Here is a 15844-nt window from a genome sequence, read left to right on the forward strand (position 1 = left end):
AGTCTGGAGAATGATCCCTCCCCCTTTATCAGCAAGTCTGATAGTTATAATTTAATTCTGATTGAACTCATTAAGAGCTTGTCTCTCCTGCCTTGACATTTTTTGAAAGGTCTTTCTATCTTTCATGTCGAGATTGTCAATGTCCTTTAGCACTGCTTTCTCAAATGTCTGAATCTCTAGTAGGATGGCCGAGCATGTTCAAACTTGGACTTCTCACGCAGTCCAGTGTCTCCTCTGTTTTCATAAGGTTTGTTGGTGTTCAAGATAAAAGCACATAGTTGAATCTTGCACATAAACACCTCGCTCAACAGTTTGAACTTGTCGAAACAGGGTGTTTGGGACAAAACCTAGACCTTTCTCTAGTGGATGAAATCTCACAGTGGATGAAAATCTCACAGTTTGTTAGGTTGAGAACTAAGGGGTATATTACCAACAACTAGCGATAATTTTTGTCTCTAACTTGTTTAGAGACAAAAATTATCGCCGCACATCGGCGATTTTTATCGCAGATAAACCTTGCTATTAGCAAGGTTTATCGCAAATGCGATAAAAAACTCCCGCAATGCATGAATATCGCTGAAAAGTCAGCGATATTCATGCATTATCGAGCAAATGCTCTTAGCCATGTTATCCACCTCCCATTGGATAACATGGCTAAGAACTGCTCAGGGCAGGTGTTAGCTTTTGGAGATATTCGCGCTTAGCGCGAATATCTCCAAAAGTTGGTAATAGGAGATAGCGATGTTAGCGACTGTTTCCAGTCGCTAACATCTTGGCACACCCACTTTGCATGTCATTAGTGATAAATATCACTGACATGCAAAGCGGGGCCCAAGATGGTCGCTATCTCCTATTAGCTGTCGCTAACTGGTGTTAGCGACAGCTTGGTAATAGGGAGATAATTTTATCTCCGCTTTCTTGGCTTTTAAAGCCAAAAAGCGGAGATAAACCCCCTTGATAATATGCCCCTCAGTTTGATAGCTCGTCCCCGGGGTTCGGTCCTTTGTCATGGTAGCCCCCCTCTGAGGGTTCTGATCCTCCTCCCATTGTACAACCCTGCCTTTCTTGCATCTCAAACCTTGGGGGGTCCCTGGACTTTCCCTAAAAAAGACTGCCCTTGTTGCTGGTAAAAGAATGGGGGTCTGAAAGTCATATGATTGTAACCCCCTTTGCCATATTATGGGACAGTCAAGGGGGTGGGAGCAGTTTGAGCTATTGGTATTGTAAATGACACATTTTTTATTTATGTTTTGGTTTTGAAAATAGCTAAATTAATAGCTTTGTCATTTACAATGCCAATAGCTATAACTTTCGAAAATGTGACACCTACAGCATTTGTAAAGCAATATGTGTTGTATTTACGTGACTTACATGTATTGATATTACAAATAACAATGGCTTTTAATTTTTTTATTAATAAATACTTAAATAAAAGTTATTGTACTTTATAATGGCAATAGCTTAAACTTTTGTAAATAACTTTTGTGAAGATTATGTTCAGTGTATTTTATTGTGACGAAAATCCAAGAACAGAAGTGAAATATTAACATCTTTTTGTTACATTTGTAATAAAGCTTGAAACATTGAGAGAACATATTTGAACCAGTTGTTGTTGAATGGTGGCACAGATTGATGATGTGGTGGTGCTGAGTGATGTTGTGATGGCGAACGAATTATGCTGTGGCGTTCAGTGATGCTGTGGTAGCGCATAGTGATGTTGTGGTGCCCCTGAGTGATGCTGTGGTGGTGCTGAGTGATGCTGTATGCTATGCTATGTTTTGTTTTGCTATCCTATGTGTTGATTTGTTATGCTATGCTGTGTTTTGTTATGCTATGCTATGTTATATTTTGCTATGCTATTATGTTTTGTTTTGCTCTGCTATGTTTTGTTTTGTTAAGCTATGCTATGTTTTGTTGTGTTTTGTTATGCTATGTGTTGTTGTGTTTTGTTATGCTATGTTTTGTTATGCTATGCTATGTTTTGTTATGCTATGCTTTGTTTTGCTATCCTATGCTTTGTTTTGTTATGCTATGCTATGTTTAGTTTTGCTATCCTATGTTTTGTTTTGTTATGCTATGCTATGTTTTGTTATGCTATGCTATGTTTTGTTGTGTTTTATTATGCTATGCTTTGTTGTGCTATGCTATGTTTTGTTATGCTATGCTATGTTGTGTTATGCTATGCTAAGCTTTGTTTTATTATGCTATTCTATGTTATGTTTTGTTATGCTATGCTATGTTTTTTTGTGTTTTGCTATGCTATGTTTTGATGTGTTTTGTTATGCTATGCTATGCTTTGCTATTCTGTGTTTTGTTATGTATGCTATGTGTTGTTGTGTTTTGTTCTGCTATGCTATGTTTTGCTATGTTTTGTTATGCTATGTTTTGTTATGCTATGCTTAGTTTTGTTATGCTATGTGTTGTTATCTTATGCTATGTTTTGTTCTGATATGTTTTGTTGTGTTTTGTTATACTATGCTATGTTTTGCTTTGCTTTGTTATGTTATGCTATGCTATGCTTTGTTATGTTATGTTATGCTATGCTATGCTTTGTTTTGTTATGCTATGTTTTGTTATGCTATGCTATGTTTTGTTGTGTTTTGTTATGCTATGCTATGCTGTCTTTTGCTATGCTATGTTTTGTTGTCCTATCCTATGCTTTGTTTGGTTATGCTATGTTTTGCTATCCTAAGCTTTTTTTGTTATGCTATGCAATGCTGTGTTTTGTTATGCTATGCTATGTTTTGTTATGCTATGCTGGTGAGGGTGAGTGAGGGTGAGGGTGGGTGAGGGTGGGTGAGGGTGAGATGGTTGTGAGGGTGAGGGGGTGTGAGGGTGTGTTAGGGTGAGTGAGGGTGTGTGAGGGTGAGAGGGTGTGAGTGTGTGTGAGGGCGAGGGTGTGTGAGTGAGGGGGTGTGAGGGTGAGGGGGTGTGAGGGTGAGTGAGGGGATGTGAGGGTGAGAGGGTTGTGAGGGTGAGAGGGTTGTGAGGGTGAGGGTGCGTGAAGGTAAGTGAGGGTGTGTTAGGGAGTGTGAGGGTGTGTGTGAGGGTGGGTGAGAGGGTGTGTGAGGGTGAGGGGGGTGTGAGGGTGAGGGTGAGGGTGAGAGGGTGTATAAGGGTGTGAGGGTGAGGGGGTGTGAGGGTGTGAGGGTGAGTGAGGGTGAGAGGGTGTGTGAGGGTGAGGGTGGGTGAGGGGGTGTGATGGTGAGTGGGTGTGAGGGTGTATGAGGGTGAGAGGGTTGTGAGGGTGAGGGTGTGTGAGGGTGAGTGAGGGTGTGTGAGGGAGGGTGTGGGTGTGTGAGGGTGATGGGGTGTGAGGGTGCAGGTGGGTGAGAGGGTGTGTGAGGGTGAGAGGGTGTGTGAGGTTGAGGGGGTGTGAGGGTGAGGGGGTGAGAGGGGTGAGAGGGTTGTGAGGGTGAGGGTGTGTGTGGGGGTGTGAGGGTGAGGGTGGGTGAGAGGGTGTGAGGGTGAGGGTGTGAGGAGGTGTGAGGGTGAGTGAGGGTGTGTGAGGGAGGTTGAGGGTGTGTCAGGGTGAGAGGGTTGGTTCAGCGAGCCTAAAAAAGAATGATGAGGAAGAAAGAAGAGACAAGGAGAGGGAGTGGGAAGAAAGAAGGAAGTGGGAAGGGAGGAGTGGAAGAAAGTATGCGAAGGGAGGAAGATGACAGCGAGGAGGAAAGAAAGAATGGATGCGATGAAGAAAGGAAACAACAAAGGGAAGAAGGAAAGAATGAAAGAGGATAGTAATAACTAAGGGGGTGGATGAAGGGAGTAAAAGAGGAAGAGGAACAGAAGAAGGGATGAAGAATGGAGAGAAGTATGCATGGAAGGGTGGGGAAGGGACAAAGAGGAAGGAGAGAACGAAAGAAAGCGTAATAAAAACAAACTACTTGGGGGAGAAGCGGGGGGAAGCTGGAGTTGCTTTGCTTATTCTGCTTCAGGAGGACCTGAGTGACGCCCTGCAGTCTCAACGCGTTGCGTGTTGAATGAAACACCCAACATAAAACTGCAGACAGAGGGCGCAGTTGGGCTCAGATGTGAACGTAGTTGGGGGATGTCTAAGAAGCTGCAGCGCCTCGCGGGAGGCGAGGGATCCTTGTGGAAGCGCTTTCCTATGTTGATCATTAGGGCTAAGCACAGGGGAGACCCAAGGAGCAAATCTTAAGGATGCAGACTGAGGTGCGTGATGCGGGAGCCTTCGACAAAAAGATAACAACAATAAAAGAATAAATACACTTACGATGTAAAACATTTTTATGTAGTGCACAGTTTATTTTATGCAAAATGAATCCAACTGGGTGTGTGAGGGAGGGGGAGGTTGTGTCAGGGTGAGGTTGTGTCAGGGTGAGAGGGTTGGTTCAGCGAGACCTAAAAAAAAATGATGAGGAAGAAAGAAGAGGCGAGGAGAGAGGGAGTGGGAAGAAAGAAGGAAGTGGGAAGGGAGGAGTGGAAGAAAGTATGCGAAGGGAGGAAGATCACAGCGAGGAGGAAAGAAAGAATGGATGCGATGAAGAAAGGAAACAATGAAGGGAAGAAGGAAAGAATGAAAGAGGAGAGTAATAACTAAGGGGGTGGATGAAGGGAGTAAAAGAGGAAGAGGAACAGAAGAAGGGATGAAGAATGGAGAGAAGTATGAATGGAAGGGTGAGGAAGGGACAAAGAGGAAGGAGAGAACAAAAGAAAGCGTAATAAAAACAAAAAACTACTTGGGGAGGGGTGTGGGGGGCAGGGGGAGCTGGAGTTGCTTTCCTTATTCTGCTCCAGGAGGACTTGAGTGACGCCCTGCAGTCTCAACGCGTTGCGTGTTGAATGAAACACCCAACATGAAACTGCAGACAGAGGGCGCAGTTGGACTCAGATGTGAACGTAGTTGGAGGATGTCTAAGATGCTGCAGCGCCTCGCGGGAGTCGAGGGATCCCTGTGGAAGCGCTATCTATGTTGATCAGTAGGGCTAAGCACAGGGGAGACCCGAGGAGCAAATCTTAAGGATGCAGACCAAGGTGCGTGATGCGGGAGCTTTTGACAAAAAGATAACAAAAATAAAAGAATAAATACAATTACGATGTAAAACGTTTTTATGTAGTGCACAGTTTATTTTATGCAAAATGAATCCAACTCAATACATATGTTAAAGGTTATTTCCAGGGCTTAACACAGTGACGTGTATGACTTGATGCTGTGATGCTTGAAAGAGGTTTGATGCGCAGTGAGGTTTCGGAGAATGTGAAGATATGTATAAACATACATTATATGTACAGAGCTCCCCTAAGTGCAGTGTAGTGGCATCTGCGGATATCTGACATTCTCAGCATCTCAAAGACATGTCTCGTGCACATATTTAATGGAGCCTGGAAGAGATCTGAACATTGTAAGGCAATAAAAACAAGCTCTTGGCATTGCTGTGGGGGGGCGGGGCGGGAACGCATTGACGGGGGAGCAGCAGCCTTTGATGTGCGAGCGAGTGGAAGGGAACACCATATGGGGTGTGAATGAGAATGAGGCCAAGTGCGCGCTGAGGAAGCGTCGCGCTTCAGTACCTCACATGCATTGGGGACAATCCTCGCTGGTTCAAGAATTTGTTTCGCCTACATTAGATCTCGACATATGCAATGCGCAAGCGCATTGGCAGAGGTCGAGACCTAAAAACGAAATAATTTTATCTCAATGCTCTCATTGGGGTCAGAATGGAGTACTTAATAGTTCTGTGTGTCCTACAACAGTCAGAAGCACTCTGTCCTGTAATCTGTGGAAGTCTGGAGAATGATCCCTCCCCCTTTATCATCAAGTCTGATAGTTATCATTTAATTCTGTTTGAACTCATTGAGAGCTTGTCTCTCCTGCCTTGACATTTTTTGAAAGGTCTTTCTATCTTTCATGTCGAGATTGTCAATGTCCTTTAGCACTGCTTTCTCAAATGTCTGAATCTCTAGTGGGATGGTCGAGGTAGGGTGTACAAACCTGGACTTCTTATGCAGTCCAGTGTCTCCTCTGTTTTCATAAGGTTTGTTGGTGTTCAAGATAAAAGCACATAGTTGAATCTTGCACATAAACACCTCGCTCAACAGTTTGAACATGTCGAAATAGGGTGTTTGGGACAAAACCTAGACCTTTCTCTAGTGGATGAAATCTCACAGTTTGTTAGGTTGAGAACTAAGTTTGATAGCTCGTCCCCGGGGTTCGGTCCTTTGTCATGGTAGCCACCCTCTTAGGGTTCTGATCCTCCTCCCATTGTACAACCCTGCCTTTCTTGCATCTCAATCCTTGGGGGGTCCCTGGACTTTCCCTAAAAAAGACTTCCCCTGTTGCTGGTAAAAGAATGGGGGTCTGAAAGTCATATGATTGTAACCCCCTTTGCCATATTATGGGACAGTCAAGGGGGTGGGTGCACGGGGTATGTAAATATTGGGCGTCCCATGGGTTGTCCATAACTGGACCATGGTTGACCTCTCCTACCTCTTCTGAAACCTCTAGAGTTCTCCTATCTTCTTGAATTTCAACAGGAATTACTCCCTGTTTCAGAGCCAGAAGACCAATCTGAGGTGCTACTATCATCGCTACGTGCGTTAGTGCCCCCTTCCAGAATGTAGTCATCCCTGGTGAATGGGTATACTCGTTCATGTGAGAACCTTTTTACTTCTTTATCCGGTTTTTCTATTTTACTTTTCTTTGGGCATTCACCCACGCCATTGATTTCTTTGTTAAGTTCTTCTAATCTCTTTTTGTATAGTTTAAGTTTTTCTTCAAGTGCTTTTATTTCTATCAGTAGTTCCTCTGACAAACTTGTGGCAGTATTGATTATTAGGATTAGCCAAACAGGTGTACAGGGCCACAATATGAGGACCAGCCTTTTTTATAAGTCTTGAGCTCGCCATGAGCATGCAAGGGGTTAAAAAAAGAAAAGAAAACTTTCTTTAAACGCATCCCGTTTTACTTTAAGGAAAAAGGGCTGCATTTGAAAAAAATGTTTGCTCTATTTAAAAAGCAAACACAGACATGGTGGTCTGCTTTTCCCAGCAGGCCACCACAGTGTGATTGTAACCCATTACCAATTGGTCGCAAATTGTGATCTGCTTCATAAATATTGACGAGACAGGTCATTTGAGACCCTATTGGGAATCGCTAAATGTGTCTGAGACACATTAGTACATTCTTTTTTGTGAGTCGCAAATTGAGAGTCGCAAAAAATCACAATTTGCGACATGCAATACAGAATGTTGTACATCTTGCCCTTATATAGGACTTGATGTCTGTAAAACAGGACTTTACCAATGAATTCAGGGAGGTCAAACATGCTTTAACTGAAGTAGGCAGATACATTTTGACCCTGGAAGATATCGGAGAGACAAAGAGGTTGAATTGCTGAAACAGAACATAATCCACCTTAAGGACAAACATATGGCTCTCCAAGCTCACGTGAAGGAGTTTGAAAATCATTGTAGGTGTCAAACCATAACAATAAAAGGGTTAGACAGAATGCACAGGGTTAGGAGGGCTTCAGCATTGGGAGTTATAGCACCAGGTATTCTCACCTGTCTGCATCACTTCACGAAAAAAGATATAATCAAAGCAGCGAGAGAGAATGGCCCAAACAAATTTCAAGGTCAAAATATCATGCACTTTCAAGACCTCTCAAAGAAGACTGGTCTTAAAGCCTATAGCGGACTACTTAAGAGTGCAAAATAGTAAATATGGATGGAGGCACCCCTTCTGTGCAGTTTTCAATTGCCAAGATCTCTTATATTGACTGTGCTTGATATCAAAGGCTAGTACAATTCTGGACCTCTGAGAAGATTGCTCAACACAACCCTCACAGTGTTGGTCACCTTGACAACAACATTGCTACTGACAACAATCAAACATTCCCCTCAAGAGCATGAAGTCAGACCCCTTGGTTACTGTACAAAAAAGAAATGCCTTGATAGGCAGCCTGCAGCAAGAAAACACACCCCAGAGACAAGAGAGGAAGTGTGGAGTGAGCTGAGAATCTTTGGTGCCAACTGCCTTTACTATGCTGGTAAAGGGAGAGAATATATGAGTGACTGGTGAAGGAAATGGAGCCCCATAACACAAGATGCAATGAGTGTCAGGTTTCGAATCAAGATACCCTTTTCTATCCAGAATTCTACAGCTGAATGGTAGCAGTGGACTTCAGGGTATAATGTATAACTGGTTTGCTGATATAATTTGTTTACTTGTTCTATCATCTGATGGTTTTCTTGATTTGGGAAAGAACCAAAACACAGGCATGTGACATTAAACAATGTTTACTGGGGATGCTTAAAATAGAGACCCACATGCCCACATGTTAAAAGGTGCCGCCGCTACTGATCTGTCACCACAGCCGATGATCAGCCTCACTCATGGGGCAGATTAAAATGGTAAACTTTAATGACAGAGGGTTAAATAATATGGAGAAGAACCTGGCAGAATTGTTAAAGCTGATGGAGATGTAATGAGACATATGAGTAAACTAAATAATGGCAAAGACTTTATCTAAGTGGTTTCCTAGACAATGCCTCTAGCCAGGACTGATAAAAAAGGAGGGAGTTGGCATTCTTTTCTCCTCTCGAGTCACATGCGAGGTGGAGGATGAGGTGTTTGAGCTAATAGGGAGGTTTCTGACACTTAGAATCTGATTGAGGGTGGAGTAATTCACCACGGCTAACATATACACAACTGACATGGGGCAGGAATCATTTCTTACCCAAGCTTTAAGAAACATACTACAGATGCTGGACAGAAAGGATATGCTTGGGGAATTCTCAACATAGTTTTGAATAATTTACAGGACAGATCATGGCTAGGGGAGTGAAATGGATAATTCTAGTTGGGGTATTTGACATATTAAGAGCGTGATATCCCAAACACACAGACTACATCTGTCACACATCATCGCAAAAAACTGATACCTGACTAGACCACTTTCTGGGGACCTCAGCCGTGTTTGACAGTATGCTCTCAGAGAAGTCTTGAGGGGGTATTTTAACACTGGCGATGCCAATGAAAACGAGATGTGAAAGGATAAATTACCTGAACTGAAGCTAGTAGTGAAAGAATTAGAGAAGGTCTTATTATTATTATTATTACATTTATATATGACGCACAGCTACCCAGAGGTTTCCCAGCGCCTATGGACACGCAGTACAAGGAGACAAGGGCCTCAAACTCGACTGATTAAAAGCTCTACTGATTAAAAAGCCAAGTTTTTCAGATCTTTGCGAAATTTAAAGTAACTCGTTTAGAGTCATAAATGAAGTGGAAGTGAGTTTTGCGAAATTTAAAGTTACTCGTTTCGAGTCGTAAATGAAGTGGAAGTGAGTTCCACAGAGAAGGAGCCAGATAGGCAAAAGAGCGTCCGCCCATTCTGGCTTGATTCGAGGAGCGTAGTAGGGGTGAGGGACGGTAATGGTGCACCAAAGCAGCTAGATAGTGGGGAGCAGAGCCCATGTTTATCCTATGCATATACAATTTAGCGCAATTGTCTATCCTGAGTCAGTGTAGTTCACAGAGTGAGCCGGTAGTGGAGGCCATTCTGAGGAGTTGGCAAAGCAGTCTGGCTGCGGAATTCTGGACTACTTGCATATTGCGTAGCACTTCCCTACTAGCACCCAGATAAAGCACGTTTCCATAATCTAATCTGGACACGATCAAGGCCTAGATGACAATTTTTTGCGTAGAGGATGGTAGCATCCAGAGAATTTTTCTGACCCACTTCAGATTAACAAAACAGGTAGAGGTGACCATAACCACTAGCTGCTTCATAGACAATTGGTTGTCAATAATAACGCCAAGGTTGTGGCTGATTATGACGGGAGGGGAAGATCACCCATTTGCGGAGACCAGTGTTGGGGACCCCCGAAAGTTTTGTTTCCACCAAAAATGAGGAGTTCAGTTTTCCCACCATTTATTTTCAGTTTGTTAGCGTGCATCCAGTCAGCTATCTTTTTTAGCCCTGACTGGAGAGATGATACCTTCAAAGTTTCTTTGGGGGAGAGTGAAAAAATGAGCTAGGTGTCATCTGCAAAAGAGTATATTTTTAATCCTGCTTCCTCTGCTATCGTAGCAAAGGGGCTGACCTAGATGTTGAAAAGCAATGGACTGAGTATGGAGCCCTGAGGGACTCCATACTCCAAAACCTGAGTCTGGGAGTTAGCAATTGAGGAGAAGACCTGAAAGGTCCTATTAGACAAAAAGCTGGACAGCCATTTGAGTGCTAGGCCACCAATGCCCTATGATTGTAGAATTTTTAAAACAGACGTATGGGAGACAATTTCGAACGCAGCACTCAAGTCCAATAAAATGAGTGCCACAGTGTCTCCTTTGTCGACATGTTGGCGAATAGTCTCAGTGACTCCCAAAAGTGTGGATTCTGTGGAAAAACCTGTTCTAAAACCTAATTGAGACGGGTGCAGGATGTTTGTGACTCCACAAATTTGGTCCACTGAAAGTTAATGTGTTTTTCCAGAATTTTGTAGAAAGCAGGAAGCAGGGAGATAGGGCGGAAGTTTGATAGAACCTCTGCATCAGAGTTAGGCTTTTTAAGCAAATGGAGGACCATAGCATGTTTCCAGGCCGCGGGAACCCTTGTTTCGCATAGCGATGCGTTGAGGAGTTCCATAATGATAGTAAGTATAGGGAGGTCCAGTTTTTGATGCACGGAAGAGGGAACCGGATCCTTTGGAGAACCCGATTTGATGCTAGTAAGAATACTACAAAAGGAAGAGATGTCAAGTGGAGTCCATTTATCGAGTAGGATGGCACGACTATCTTGAAGGACTTCCTGCGAGGAGCATTGTGGCGCAAGATTATTTGATTGCAAATTTATGATTGTAGTAGCATTATTGAATTCAGAATAAATGTTATCAATTTTGTCCACAAAAAATTCTGCCAGCTCATCACAATGTTTAGAGTCAAGACCCGGAGGCTCAAGTCGGCAAATGGCACCTGACAATTCTTTCACTACTTTAAAGTTTTGTGACCGTAAAATAGTGTTATTTCATGTGCTCAGCCCAAGCAGCGTTGCACATTTAGTGATGGCTATTTAAAGCTAATTCATACATGGATTGTTTAGCCGGGTCATCATTTTTCCACCAACGTCTTTCTAAATTTGTACATTTTGTTTTTTCTGTTTTAAGTTTTTCTGAGAACCATGGGCCGGGAGGGCGATGGTGATCCAATTTCTTGTTGGACAGCGGGAGACATGTGTCAATTGAAGACGTCAGCCAGTTATGGATGATCTCATCATCATCTAGATGAGTTATCGGGACAACCGGCATGGTGTTATTAAGAGGGAGGATCAGGCGGTTAACATCTAATTTTTTTCTAATTTCTACAGTCCCTAGACCCTGGATGAAGAGTGGAATTGTTAAGGCACATTTCATGTTTAACCTTAAATTCCACCAGAAAATGGTCAGACCAAGGAATGGGGATAGCAATCTTACACGAGACAGTGGTTAGGTAAGAGAAAATGGGGTCTAATAAGTTTCCAGCCTTATGAGTAGGGCCTGAGTTGTGAAGAGAAACATTCATTGCAGCCAAATCAGCAGTGAGAGTGGAGCTGGCAGTGCAAGAAGCTTCATTAAAATGCAAATTAAGATCACCTAAAATCATGAAATTAGTGGCTTCTAGTAATAAGGGGGCAATAAGATCTGTGAGTGCAGCTTCCCATGGTTCTGCTGGTCCCAGGGGACGGTAGATTAGGGACCCTGAAAGGGTGAAATTAGGGGAAAGCAAACGTTTAAGCAGACCGGCTTCACAGTCTTTGAAGCATACGTCTTCCCTTTTACAAGTGTAGGAGGGTTTAAAAAGGTACATAAAAGTACTGGGGCCCATGCTGTATGGAGATCCCTAACTGGAACTTCTGAGCAATTGATATTACCTGATCATGTCAGGGTGGAATACACATTGTTTTGCCTCATGCATAAATATTATTTGGGAAGAACAAGGCCAGAAGAATATTAGCTCAGAAGCTCAGTAGGAAAGTCTGTAGGGATAGAGAAAACACCCTTAAACATAACAAAAAGGTTGCATCACTACAGGTAAGGATCATATAGCAGCAGGATTAAGTGATTACTATACAACTCTTTATTTGACACATAAACTACGGGATGAATATATAGGCCCATTCTTCACTCAAGCTAATGTGCAACAGCTAACAACTGCTCAAGACAAAAGCTTGGACACTCGCATCACAACTAAAGAGCCATATCTGCTATCTCAAAACTGAAAATCAATAAAGCCCAAGCCTGAAAGAATATTCTCCATAGTTCTCCATACTTCTATAAATTATTCTGTCACTTCCTAGAACTCATCCCCGCCAGTCTCTCTTAATGTCTTTACAGACAAAGAGTCTGTGACCCCCACAATGCTTACAGTCATTATTGTGGTCATTTCTGCAAGTCTAATTCACTTTGCAATGCTGACAGAAAGCTGTTCACCAGCATTTTAGCAGTAAGACTGAGCCCCTATATGTTAGATCGGATTGATCCTGATCAATTGAGCAGTATAAAAGGAAAATGATGCTTAGACAACACCACTGGACTCATTCATCTATTAGATAAAGTTCACAGGTTCAGGATAAGCACATGCTTGCTGAATGTTTATGCTGAAAAAGCATTTGACAAGGCTCACTGGCCCTAACTCATGGCAACCCTTAAGGAATTCAGATCTGGAGATACATTCTGAAAATGGGTCCAGTGTACTTACTCCTTCCCAGAGGGCCAAATCGGAGCCAACAGCGCGCTCTCTGTTCCCTTCCTAATCTGACAAGGGATGGGACAGGGGTGCCCTTGGTCCCCACCCTTGTTCACCCTATACATGAAGCAACTGGCACTAAGGATTAGGGGCCATGACTCCATCGCAGATCGCAGGTATGCCATGCATGACTGAAGTGAAGTGCTCCGGCACAGCTGCGGAGGGCAAGGACACCACTATAAGGAAGACCTGCAGACACTAGGAATCCACTGTCCATCGTTTTCACCACAACTTCATTGTTCGTTGTACTCCATGATGCGATCAGGCAAAAATAGGAAACATGCACAAGTAGCCCTAAAAAACAGAAAGGGTAAGCCTCAAAAAGAAATGCAAAGTGTCAAATGGAAAAAAAACATCTTGAATCATTGCAAGCTCCCAAAAACTTAAGAGAGCAGTGGGAGAGAAGGGAGTAACCACTGGAAGAGGCCTTGTGATGTCGGATCAAACTACTGTGGCCTCCAAAGCCAGACAGGCCCTTAGGCTTTAAAACATATCAGATTTCTTCATATTGTTGAATGGTGAAGATGCAAAATGCCCTGACCACAGCAGCAGCAACATTAGGGTCAAGGACAGCCTCACAGCAACAAATCAAACCCCAAAGTTCCAAAGGGTTAATTCAAAGCCAAGAGATTGGCCATGAGGAGGGTACTACAAAACTAAATTGGGTTCACACTTGATCCTTTTGTCTCCAATTGTTTTCCTTATAAAAAAGAATCCAGGTTGACGTAAATTCAGGAGAGTCGGCCAGGGTCACACCTAGACATGCTTGGACCCCTGCTCTCCAGCAACAAGACCTGGATGCCATTTCTTTCACAACCTCAGGTCCAGAAGGCAGCCAATTTTCTGTGTTTGTTTCCAGTATTCAGGGATGCACCCACCAGTTGTACATGCTTATGGATCCGATAGAGTATCTTGGGAGGAAGACTATTTGAGAGAGTAGTGTATAACAGAGCCCTGGACTCACACCTGGCAGGTGCATCGGGGAGTGAGGAAACAAAAGCCACTGCACCAGACCCCTACAAACTCTGGGGGGCTATCCTAAATTCTATGCAAGTGATGGTGATGGCACTCAACCATCATGCCAGAAAAATAGACATACAAGTAGACCAATTCTACACCCTGGTGATCTTTGTGTCAGGTATTGATGAAACTAAAAGCCCTTACAACGTGAGTTCAATCAAAGAATGACACCAATTTTATCAAGTGCTTGTTTAAAGAAGGAATTGATAAGCTGGTGCAGTTACCAACAATCCTAAAAGAAATATTGGGAGAAATAAAAAAATGCTCCTAACCTAGAATACAGGCAGCCCTCTCGGAAAACACAAAATAACGCCCCAGACAATATAATCGCTCCAGGAAGCTCCGGGGAAACAATATTAACATGCACTGAGGCGATGAGGGAGTCCCACAAGGAGCTGTTGGCTGTGTGCCGATCAGGTGCTTTATATAGACTCATACAGTGAAGGACTGGAATCTGTCAACACATCAGCTTCTCCCTGTTTGACAAATCAGGAATGAAAGCACACCAGAATAGGCTCCAGCCCAGGAGACCTAGTTACCTGCATGTTCATTTAATTATGCTTGCCAAACAGGATGGGGTCCATGTTGGAAACATAGGAACCCTTTCTCTAGATTTAGAGTCAGCTGGCCCTATCCTCATGAGAGTAGCACGTAATGATTGCTGCACAAAGAGGAATGCGGTCAGCCAAGGGCATCCGATGAAGCAGCAGGGAACTCTACCATCGACGAGGACAAAGGCCAGCAAAAGTCTCACTGCATACCTGAACATGGTGCTCACTGCACAATTCAAGGCTCATTAAAATCTTTTAGAGGCCAAAATCCATCTCCACCGCTAGAAGGAGGCAATCACAGTCATTTTTTTGTAGCAACGGTGAGCTACCGACCAGAAGCCATTCAAGAAGGAAGGGCGTCTATGCTTAGCACTCAAAGTTGAGCGCCCATGGGGGTTAAGTCATCTTGACGTCAGTGCAGAATCCATTGCTGAGGAAAAATCTGCCCTAACTTCCCTGCTTACAGGTATTCAAGGAAAATAGATTGCTGGTACTCAGGGAGTAAATCAAGGCAAGCACCCCGATTCACCGGAGCAGAATGGCCACAAGGCAAGCCTATTGTGGATATCAGAATTTAAATATAGGGAAACCAGGACACCTTAAACCATGCAAAGGTTCTTTAATTAACTAATTAAGGCCCTACTGGGATCATTGCAGGTTATGTCTATGAAATTCCTACCCACTCGAGGTAAGCAGGAATCGGACCGTACCTCCTGCTTTCAAACTAAAATATTAGCAAATAAAGACCCTTTGAAAAGATGGGGCACAAAGATGGTAACATTTCAGGAGGATTGCTACCCCCTACACCCACCCCATTTTTTACAGCAAGACCACTTTACAAAGGGGAAAGGAATTACTAATTCAATATTGAAAAGTGCAGTGTGTTGGTTATCACCCTCTTGGTCCCCAGGGTTGATGATCCAAACAGCAATGGACCAAATGCCACAGCACAAAGAAGAACTTTAACCGAGCATAGTGATAATGACAGCTGGAGCTGGCTCCTATAGGCCCTGACAGAGGATTACCCCAAGGATTAAAAAGTGAAGCAACCCATGATATGCCCAGTGCAGAAAGGAAACATAAGCAAATGTTCCTGGAATACGGAAGGACTCTTAGCTAAAACCGATGATGCCCCCCTGTTGGAATAACTGAATGGTTTTGGTATAATAGCAGTCCAAGAGATGTGGACACTATCTAGTATACATTAATAGGGCACCTGGAATATAGTAGGTTTGCTCACAAAAGCAGCGCCTTTGGGAGAGCAAAAGGCGGATTAGCCCTTTATGTGAGTTCCAATCTAACCGCATAGGTCACATTGATTGACATACAGGAACCCTGGCTGCTCGCTCTACGTTTGGACAGCTGGTCCCAGCAGTTGGTAGACCCTTTGATTTTAGTTAGGCAAGCTGATCAACCATCTACATTAGCTAAAAAGGGACTGTATGGCAGATCACCTGGTTATTACCGGAAACTTCTATTTAAACCTACTTCAGCCCCCAGACGAGGATTATGATGATGTGTA

Source organism: Lissotriton helveticus, chromosome 2_1 (genome assembly GCF_964261635.1).
Source record: "Lissotriton helveticus chromosome 2_1, aLisHel1.1, whole genome shotgun sequence".
NCBI classification, from domain to species: Eukaryota; Metazoa; Chordata; class Amphibia; order Caudata; family Salamandridae; genus Lissotriton; species Lissotriton helveticus.